Source organism: Lipophrys pholis (assembly GCF_963383615.2).
Source record: "Lipophrys pholis genome assembly, chromosome: 1".
NCBI classification, from domain to species: domain Eukaryota; kingdom Metazoa; phylum Chordata; class Actinopteri; order Blenniiformes; family Blenniidae; genus Lipophrys; species Lipophrys pholis.
In genome coordinates this window covers 34,168,897-34,179,354 of record NC_137635.1, presented here as the reverse complement: position 1 = coordinate 34,179,354, position 10,458 = coordinate 34,168,897, and positions in this window count along the sequence as shown.

The window sequence follows — 10,458 nt, the reverse complement described above, 5'->3', positions numbered from 1 at the left end:
CGCCGGTGCTGAGTGGCAGGGACTGGGACACTTCACTACGACCGACGATATAAATGGCAATCTGAGAATCACACTTGGCTTCGATGCCATTTTATTGTCCGTCGGGACTTGATCCAGAGCATTGTGATTGCTGCAAAGAAACGGATTCACCCGTCCTTGGCGTTCCCTTTTTTATAGCGCCATTATAATGATAAGTCATCAGTCTCAGCTTTTAGTACAATTATAGTCATTTCATTATTCCCTATACGATAATAACAACATTCAGCTCTCCACTCCAGAGCTTCAAAAGTTCAATAAAGAGCAAAATCATGACTTTGACAAAAGTGCAGTGTCTTCTGTCACACATGTACCCCACCGTATTCAAGAGATAATATTTTGAACATTTATTGACTTTCAACAATTCAAAGTCAAATGGGGGGAAAAGGGGAATGCCAATGGACTTCACTCATGTTGTGTGTTTTTTACCAGCGTCAGCAGTCTTTCAGTGAATAACACAGTTAGTCACATTTATCTATCTGAATACACCTCCACACACGACAGCAGACAGCTGCCATGCAAGCTACTCACCCTCCCCTCGGAGCAATGGGAGGTTCACCGTCTTTCACAAGGACACTTAGACACATTGACAGCCATTCAATCGGTTCACATGACGCATCGATATTGATCTTAAAGTGTTAACGACTTTGCAGTGATAGATAATAATCCCTTTTGATCATCTTATGGACAGTGAGTTGATCAGTAAGCCGAATGCCCACCTGGCAGAGCTGTACAAGTCACAACAATTAAGGACTTGATTGCAATTACTAGTTGCTTCTTTAAGTAGTGAAATTACTTGACATTTCTGTTCTTTAACCGCCTCCTAATGAGGAAACATTTGCTGAGTCTGACTTATTGGTTTCAATTCAAACTGGATCTGTTATTCAAGAGGAAGAAGCTCTATGTTTTGGATGCCGTCGGTTCTTGATGATAAACTACAGACGAGCATCAGTAAAAAGAGGAGGACAGAGTCCAGGGTCAATCAGGTGGTCTTCATACAAGAAACAGGACTTTCATATTAAAAGACTGCAGCATTGGCTAACACTATATAGTAGAGTAGTAGCCAGTTAGGGCCATTACTGAGAGCACTTCCTAAGGTATGATTCAGAGCACAAATATCTCAGCGTGTTAATAAAATGGAAAAAAATGATTTGTGACTATATTAAGAGTTTATGTTCCTCTTTATTATAAAGGTGTTGGATGAATATATGTATTTGTTCTATGGTGAAACCTAAGTGTTCAACATCTTTTTAAGATTTTACCTTGGTTTTGAACATTAATTGACTTTCACTTTTTCAAGCAGGTTTCTGAACAATACAGATCAACTCGGCGAGAGTTCACTCTCTTAGTTTTGGTGGAGGTGAGGGCAGCAATGACACTAATTTTAGATCTCACCTCATCAGCAGATCAGTCGACAGGCACCACTTCGCAGAAAGACACCGGACATCTGAAACAAGCCGCAGCACAATAGAAGCTCTTCCGCTGCTTGTTATAGAAAATCAAGTTCCAACTAACAGGGGCTGCATGTGTCTCCTAAAAGTCAAGGGCCGGATGAATATGACCACTCAACAAAGGTTTCGACGTGGGAAAACATGAAGTATGACAGTCTGACAAAGAGTAAGAGGCTGTGGGTCATGTGAACAATACAGAAAGCCTTTCAGTTGCTTGTTAAGATTCACGTCATTATTTGGATTATTAAGGCCCCATGATATGTTGTTGGCGATCGCAGCAGCACACCTCTGCTCTGGGCGCACTTTCAAAAAGGGGACGAGTGTATCAGCAGTATCACAGAGGAGAAATATCTAAACGTTTGATCACCTGCTGCCTCGCAGGGAGACAGACCTCTGCTGAAGTCTCTAAAAGCTCCTTCCTGTTACCTTAATATCGTGGGTTTGCTAACTAACTCTTGTCTTGTTGTGTTTTTTCTGGGGTTTTTTTGTGTTTCTGTTCGTTTTTTTCTTGTGTCATCCTCTCCTGCCCTGCTGCGTTTTCTGTCTCTCCATCAGCAAATTAGTGTATTTTCACTGTAATGGTTCATCCTGACCTGCAGAGGCACAGAGAGTGGCTCAATTAGAACTGCTGCCATATTCCTCATGTATGTTTTCAGCATAAAATGTGATCCAAAAAAATCTACACCCTGGTGAACGAAAGGACCCACATCTGATACCTGATGTGTTTATTTAAATTCAAGCCTGCAGATAATTGAAGGGCATTGATGTGAACTTGTGAGCTTTTCAATTAAAATCAGGAATTCATTTTGTCCCTTTAGTTTTTATATGATCAAGCTTTAGAATGAAGTAACCTTAGCAAATTCCACTTTAACTTAAATCATTGTGGCCTTTTCGGCACGAGTTCAATCACTTTGTGATTTAGCGGTCTTTGGACACTTTGTAATGTAATAGATTTAAAAAAGAAAATGTTACATGATGGGAACAAATACAAGAAAACAGCAACTCAGAAACCTGATAGAAACACATCAAGTCATAATACTTAAAACGACATGTGACAACATTCCTGTACTTCCACCTTTTTCAGTGTAATAAAGCCCATAACGTAGTGTAATAAGATATTTGATCCATCATCGTAATAACATTTCGCTAATTATATAATAAGTTACCACGTGATTAAAGTAGCATTAAAATGTATTTCAAAATGATCGAACTTCAGCAAATTATATATTAACACACATATACTGTGGTTTTTGCAGGGTTGGTTACGTGGATATAATATAGTGGAATGGCATACTTATCACAGCACTCTCCTGCAATTATGGTAAAAGAATTCACTATTCTACTACATTATCAGCAAGTAATTACGAAATTGGCTTTATTGCATTCAAACTTGCCAAAATGATTCCATTAATGGCCAATATTACATGATCAGTTGTTATGAGGCATATACTGTATGTGCGAAAAGCTGAGAAAGCTTCCATTAAAACAGACCTTTAGATGTAAAGCCGGACTTAGAAATGCTGAAATCAAACGTGCTGATGAAAGAAAATTCTTCTTTCTGTAATTTCCCACAATCTGACCGAAGAGCAGACAAGTGGAAGTGGAGGTGATAACAGGTAAAGATGTCTGGTGGATATGAACAGACGTGGTGGTGACAAAGGAAGGAAATATTCTCTTTGCATCTCATTTTTCTTTTCTGTTTCACTCCAGTGGGCTGCATGGACTTGGCGTCTCCTTGTTGCTTTAGCAACGTTCTGTTTTACTTGTAAAAAGGTACATGCTCATGGTAAGTATAACGTGTCCATACAGTATATATATATAAATAGGTCCTGCTTTTATAAGCTCGTACCTCCGGTTTCATGCACCACAACAAGGGTAACAATAACACATCTGATCAGCTACACGTTTTAAAACTTCTTTCATAATTTTTAAGATCTAATCTGATCTATGACAACAATAAACTGTAGAAGCGGCACAATGTGTAGGTAAAAATTCTGGTTGCGACCCATTCAAACCACACGACTAACAGCAAAACGATTCAAGTTTGCTGGCGTCTGCATCGAGATAGTTGGAGTCTCCAACTGTAGTTTGTGGGAGTGTTAACCGTATAAATAAACACACGCCCTTGTGCTGCTATGTGTGGCCTCTTGTTGTTTCATCACTTTAGGTCCCTCTCTCCGTTTGAATCGCCGTGCTGCAGGTGAGGACACTTTTCACTGGGAAACACGGCTCCAAGTACAGCCAACCTTTTCCACGGGAGATCGTTAGCAGCACGGCAGACACCGTGTTGGTCACATTTACCAAGTGTGTAGGTTGTTCTGAAGACACAATCGAATTTGACATGAATGAGTCAGTGAATATAACAAGCCACCGGGCCAGAAATGCTGTCTAACGAAGACAGACAGATGGTTAAGCTTTATTCTGGAGAGTGGATTTACTTTTTACCCTTCTTCTTCTTGTTCTGCTTCTTCTTCTTCTTCTTCAGGTGTTATTGTCCTTAAATTTCTTTCACCTCTTTGGACTCTACCAGCATATCTTTTAATATGACAGGTGTCACATTTCTCACGGTTACATCACACCACTGTAACAAGCTGACTACTGTGTGTTATGACAAGGCCTGTCAAGTGAGGGTGTACAGGCTTTTCAACATCAGCCCAAACTGGAACATTCATGTACAACTCCAGTGGTGAGACGATGACACGATGCCTGGATTTTTACTTTACTGATTCTGAAGCCATTCCAATTATTGGTGATGGATTACTCCCTTAAAATCGGTACTTATCTTTGGAATATTGATTGTAATTACAAGCACATAAAACATAATTTGCCTCGTTTGATATGAGATGAGGCAAATTATGTTTTATGTGCTTGTAATTACAATCAATATTCCAAAGATAAGTACCGATTTTAAGGGAGTAATCCATCACCAATAATTGGAATGGCTTCAGAATCAGTAAAGTAAAAATTTTGATATGAGATGAGGCAAATTATGTTTTATGTGCTTGTAATTACAATCAATATTCCAAAGATAAGTACCGATTTTAAGGGAGTAATCCATCACCAATAATTGGAATGGCTTCAGAATCAGTAAAGTAAAAATTTTCTTTTTTTTTTTTAGCTAATTACCTTACTCTCCTGTTTTTCTTTTAGGTTTCTTTAGGTGAATATCCACAGTAAAAGTTGCTATGTATGCACATTCTGAGGCTACTTTTAGTTACACATATGCAAATAGGTCAGTTAAAAGATCACGAGAGTCTGCCTGAGCACCATTTAAGCATTCATTTGTTGTGGTATCTCGCAACAAGATATAATGTGAATGTGATTGTGAAAGTCTTCATTGTTGTCATTGTAACAGGTACAACGAAATTTTAAGGTGCAGTCCTCCTTAAATGCCGTTAACACACAAGAATGAAGTATAAAAGAATGCACTCAATAGAAAACAAAGTGCACAATATGAATAGTAAATAAATAAAAGTAAATAAATAAGTAAAACATGAACCAGTGTAAAAAAACAGTCTCATAAAAAGGGAAAGACAATGCCAGTCAAACATCAGTCAAACATTGTTAAGTGCAATAATGGCCTAAGCCCTGTAAATTTAAAGGTGGAGGCTCCATGGATCAGATTTGTCTGTTCAACACATCCCACAGATACTCCATTAGATTAAGATGTGGGACATTCAGAGACCAAATCAACACATCAGATCAAGACATTAGACTTACAAATCTTTTTTTTTTTTTCCGCAACCATTTTTGATTTGTGGAAACATCTTGCTGAACAAGGTCACTGCCACAAGGGAATATAATTTCCAGAGACATTTTCACTTAGTCTACAACAATGGTAAAGTAAGTTATGCATGTCAAAGTACTAGTCACATGATCAGCAGGACCCAAGTCGTTCCAACAGGACATAGCACATAATATCACAGTGCCTGCACCGGCTCGCCGTCTTCCCATAATACTTCCTGGTTCAATGTGTCACACGCAACAAAACCATCCACGTGATTAAAACAAAAAAAAATGACAAGTTACTCTTCTATTGCTCTGTGTTCAAATTCTGATGATCATGTTTCCATTGTTGGTACTTTTGTTGATGGACAACTATGTTACATATTGTGAAATGATTGCAAATGATTACAGATGTGACATAATTTAAAAGGGAATCAAACCACAGGTTTAATCATTATTGTCCATTAAAATGAACAATTTATCATCACGTTCGTTGGGGCTATTAATTTCTTGTGTTTGTTGTGTGAGTTACAATCGACAGGGAAGATGACTCACTGGTCTTAACTGTGGAAAAATATTTGGACCACGTGCCTTCAATAAATAAAGTGCCAAGTTCATAGAGAGATGAGGGTTGCCACCTTCAGTAGTGATCGTTTATTGTGTTAGTGTTTATTTTACCTCGATGTTTTGATACTGCTACAACTTTGGTCAGATCCAACTGGCAAATGAAAGACATTTTTTGATGAACTGCCTTGTACATTAATAAGTAGATTTTTTTTTTTCCAATTTGGATTGGTTTACCATTTCATTAAATGGAATGTTGACATTCCTGATGATACACTTTTGTGTTCTTCTAGGGGAGAGGTCACCAATGTCACAGGGTGAAAAGTGCTGCTCCATTATTTTGAGATCTATTTTTCCAACACTCAATTATCTTCCTCATTGACAGACACACTGGTTTGTTTGGTGTTTTGTTTTTTTTGCTACCTGGTACCTGATGTCCCTCTCCATCATACAGAATTTAAACTGAACTGAAAGAGCTCCGCAGTACAAATGAACACTACCCTGTAATTTGACCAGTTCTTAAGTTATTGTTCCGTACGCCAAAAGTGAATTCACTGTGTCGTGTTCGGGTGATTACAGAATGCACACTGGACAAAAGGAAAACTGAAAACACAACACTGCCATGACTTTTTAACGTGATCAACAGTTACAGGTTGTGAAGTGATGTAGAGAGCAGACGTGTACCGAAGCCCCATTGTTACCATTCTCCCGCCATTATTACAATGAATACCAGCAATTGTTTACTTGGTGAGGCAGGGCACTGAGTCATCCAAATGCTGCCCCTATAAAATGATGGCAATGTATTGTTCCATATGTACTAGTCGATGTTCGCTGCACAGTATAAACCAGCCTGAACTGTTTTATGATTCAACATGACTCATTTAATTCTTCCTATTAGCAGAGAACTTCATAACAGCCATTTTCCTCCATCTCCCCCTGGGCTTGGAGTTCGTACTGAGTAACCAATTCAAAGACAGCGGGATGTTTTCTCCTGCTGCAGAGAGTGTATTAAAATAACCTGTACAAATGGGGGAAGAAAGCATTTATTCATGGAAAAACTGCATGAATGCAGCACATGGCACAGAGGACATCTGACCAGCCCTTCCTCATTGAAACTAAAACCTTAAAAGGCTGTCTTGATTTTTCACTTGGTCAGTTTTCGTTTTCTTTTTTCTTTTTTTGTCTAAAATTCTGACTTCAGCGGCATTGAAATTCTTTTTACAACACTCAAGTGACGCTATCATATGCAATGTGAAGAATTTAATAAGAACTCAGCCACTTTCTTTATGCTCTCTTTGGTTAAAAGGTATAATGTCATCGTCACCCTGCGTAAAGCTCAAGTTCACATGGAGGGTCTAATGAGCATGTTCTTACAAATAAGGCAACCTTTCATTTCATATTTGATATTTCATCTACTCTTTTCGTCCAGATGATTTTGTTATACACATTTAAAAATACATGTATTTTTGGAGTTCAGAAATGGGACGCACATACAGTATGTATGGATGAATAAGTTTATGGGTGGAATGGTTTGTGTATAATAAATTAAATATGAGCTGTAACAGATGGGGGCCTTTTTGTGTTGAGTATTAATGTTCTTACTGTGTATATGGATTCCAAACTCAGTACAAAAACACATTTTTGAGTGTAACTGGTGTCTGAATTGATCATAAATGCGATATGTGTGTGTAGACTGACGAGGTATCGAGACTTTTTTTTCAGATTGTCAGTCCCTTAGAGGATGACTGTATATAAAATAAATATGAATTGAATAGTTCTGAGCCAGAAAGCATCAATGCAATTCATCACAAAAAGCAAAAAAATTAAAAAAAAAACATTTTTTTGCAAGAAAGTACAGATATGGCCACATGGTTTGAAAAAGGAGGACATGCTCCCTCCCTTCAATCGCTTCCTCCTTTTTCAGTCAGCTGAGCTTTTCACACCTTCCTGCTCTCAGATTTTCCTTTAGGCTCTGATTACTTAACCACGGGCCTTTATTAATGTGATTATGTTGTATCCATGGCCCTGGGAAGTGGGGTAGTTTCCACTTGACATGAAAACATATCAATAACAACACAAGCAGCATGTCTGACTCCAGCAGTGCAGTTTTATTGCAGCTGGAAGCGGATGAAGCAATGACGATGTTGAGCTAAAACAAAGCCTCACATTACATTTATGCACATTTGTTGCTCAGCTGTTCTTTGTAGTTTGTCCCTATGAGTATGAGCAAAGATTAGACGACAATAACTATTTGCCCAAAGCAAGAACATTTTTTTAAAATTCTCATCTCAAATTGTTTCCATGTTGAATAATGAGAGACCTTTCTGGGAGCACTCCAAAACTTTCCATTTCCAGGAGCGACCCTCCTTGGTTCAGATAGAAATTAAACTTTTTAAAAAGACCAGTAAAGTCTTTTACTGTTGTCGACTATTCATCATAAAGAATAAAATGCCTAACCCACACAGAGAGTGGTGGCCAACCTGTATTTACTATCTTTATGTTAACTTCACTAACATGGTAACTAGAAGCAGACTGGACACTGTTTTACATTCGGCAAAAGCATTGAAATCTTGTTGGTTGCGGAGCTAATCAAGCTTCTCTTGTTCCTGAGCCAGTCGACGTCTGTAACTATTCATTCACCCATTAATTTGCACGGCTGATGAATCAAAGCAGCCGTGTTTATCTTCTTGTCAAAAATATACCAAATATGCCATTCGGTCGTTCCTTCTTTTCTCCCTGTCTGTTTGAGAGACACTGTTCGTCGCCAACATATTGTGTAAGGATTCATCACGCTGCCCTTGTCAACAGATTTCACTGTCACACACTTGTCAAAACGCCAGGCAGTCACAAGGGAAGTAGAAAACTCACCCACAAACACGCGAGCATGCGAACACAAGGACAAGCGCAGGGAGAGATCGAGCTTGAGGGATTTCAACTGTGTTTTTTAACACAACCAAAGCCCTTCTTGGGTTGCTCAGGAGTGACTCGTGTGAAAACATTACAATGGACTTACGTTGCGTTTGCAAAATGATGCCACATTTAAAACGACATGAGATTACACTTGTTGATTTGACTCTGAAGTTATGAACTGCTTTTCAGTCAACGCCTCCATCTTTTTATATTTCATAAGCTGTTGATGTGCAACAGAGGGGGGTAAATGAACACGGGACATGAACTTCTTCCTTCTGGGTAACAACTCAATATCCTAACCCATCCGCCTCGAGCTTGATTATATGTCTATTTTTACAAATGCCTCAAAGGAAATTGACATTTAGAGGATGCACTGAAGAATGAGGAGTAAACATTTACTATTAAAGAGGCGCTGGATACATGTTTCAATGTTTACAATTTATATTAAACACTTTTTACATTATTGAATCTTAGAAAATGGAAATGTTAAATAATGAATGTTATGTTCTGTTACACCTGCTTTAGAACAGACGTCATTCAGATGAAGTTTGAAGTCTTTTCAATATGACATCTTGATTTTTCTGTGTTAGGTCAAGAGCAGACATGTTCTTTTGGCATGGATATAATTGGAATGTGTTTTATTTTAAACCTTTTCATTGATGTATTACTTTAGTGAATGTGAATCTGTTGCATGTGAGCTGTGTATACTTCGTGGTCACTATGACCCAGTTCATTGGACAGGAGAGAGAGTCATTGATATTCACCTCTGAAAGACAGAGACTATGAAAATGGGAGTTTATGAGATTGTTTGATATGTTTAAAGTTTAATCAAACTTCTCATGCCAATCAATGTAAACATGCTGAAACTTTTTTTGTGCAAAGACTTACAAAACCTTGATCAGTTTGGATTTGGACTTGGAGCAGGTTTTATCCATTTCTTTCTGTATAATCAATTTGCAATTTAATTACAAATAGAATTTGTGTTAACTGGCTGTCCATTGGACTTTGATGATTTTAAATCTTTTATTTATGTTTGTCTTTATTATTGTGCCAAGACCTGAGAACTTTATTTCTGCCCTGTCCTTATGTGCCTGTTTGATACATCAGATCACTAATTATGTTCTCTGTTGCTCTTCCTCCTGTAAACTCTTTCTCCCAACTGTTTTACAGATGGTTTAGGTCCACTCTTCACTTTGTGCATGCTTCATCTTGCACTGTCTTCACCCCCTCTCCATCTGTCTCCTCTATTTATTCCCCCCCCCCCCCCCCCCCCAGTATGTCCTGTTTATTTCTTCTATGTACACTCATGGCTCCCAGTCTGTTGGTCTGTATAAGTCAGAATCTTGATACAAATGTAACAGAACTATGAAGACCAATGCTGAGCAACACAGAATCCACTATTTTCTTTTTTTTTTTTATCTCATGTTTGTGTGCCATTTGTTTACCATGGTGCTTGGCAGCTCAGAACCAGATGGGTTTGGTTGTCTCTGAGCCACGAAGCGGCAGCAGCAGCTAAATGAGCCGTCTGCCAATGAAAACACTGCTATCTACCAGTGAGTCTTCACTGCTCACAAACAGAGCAGCAGTAGCACCCAAAGGATAGCTTTGTAATTGTTCGGGGACTTTTATGCGTTTTGCGGTCTTGATGTTCTCCTCGGGTTTTTCTTTTTTTCATTTCACTGTTTTACCTTTGTAACCGCAGTTGTGAAGAGTACCACACCAATATACTGTTTTTGAAACTGCACACCTTAAGGTTTTGGGGATCTGGTTG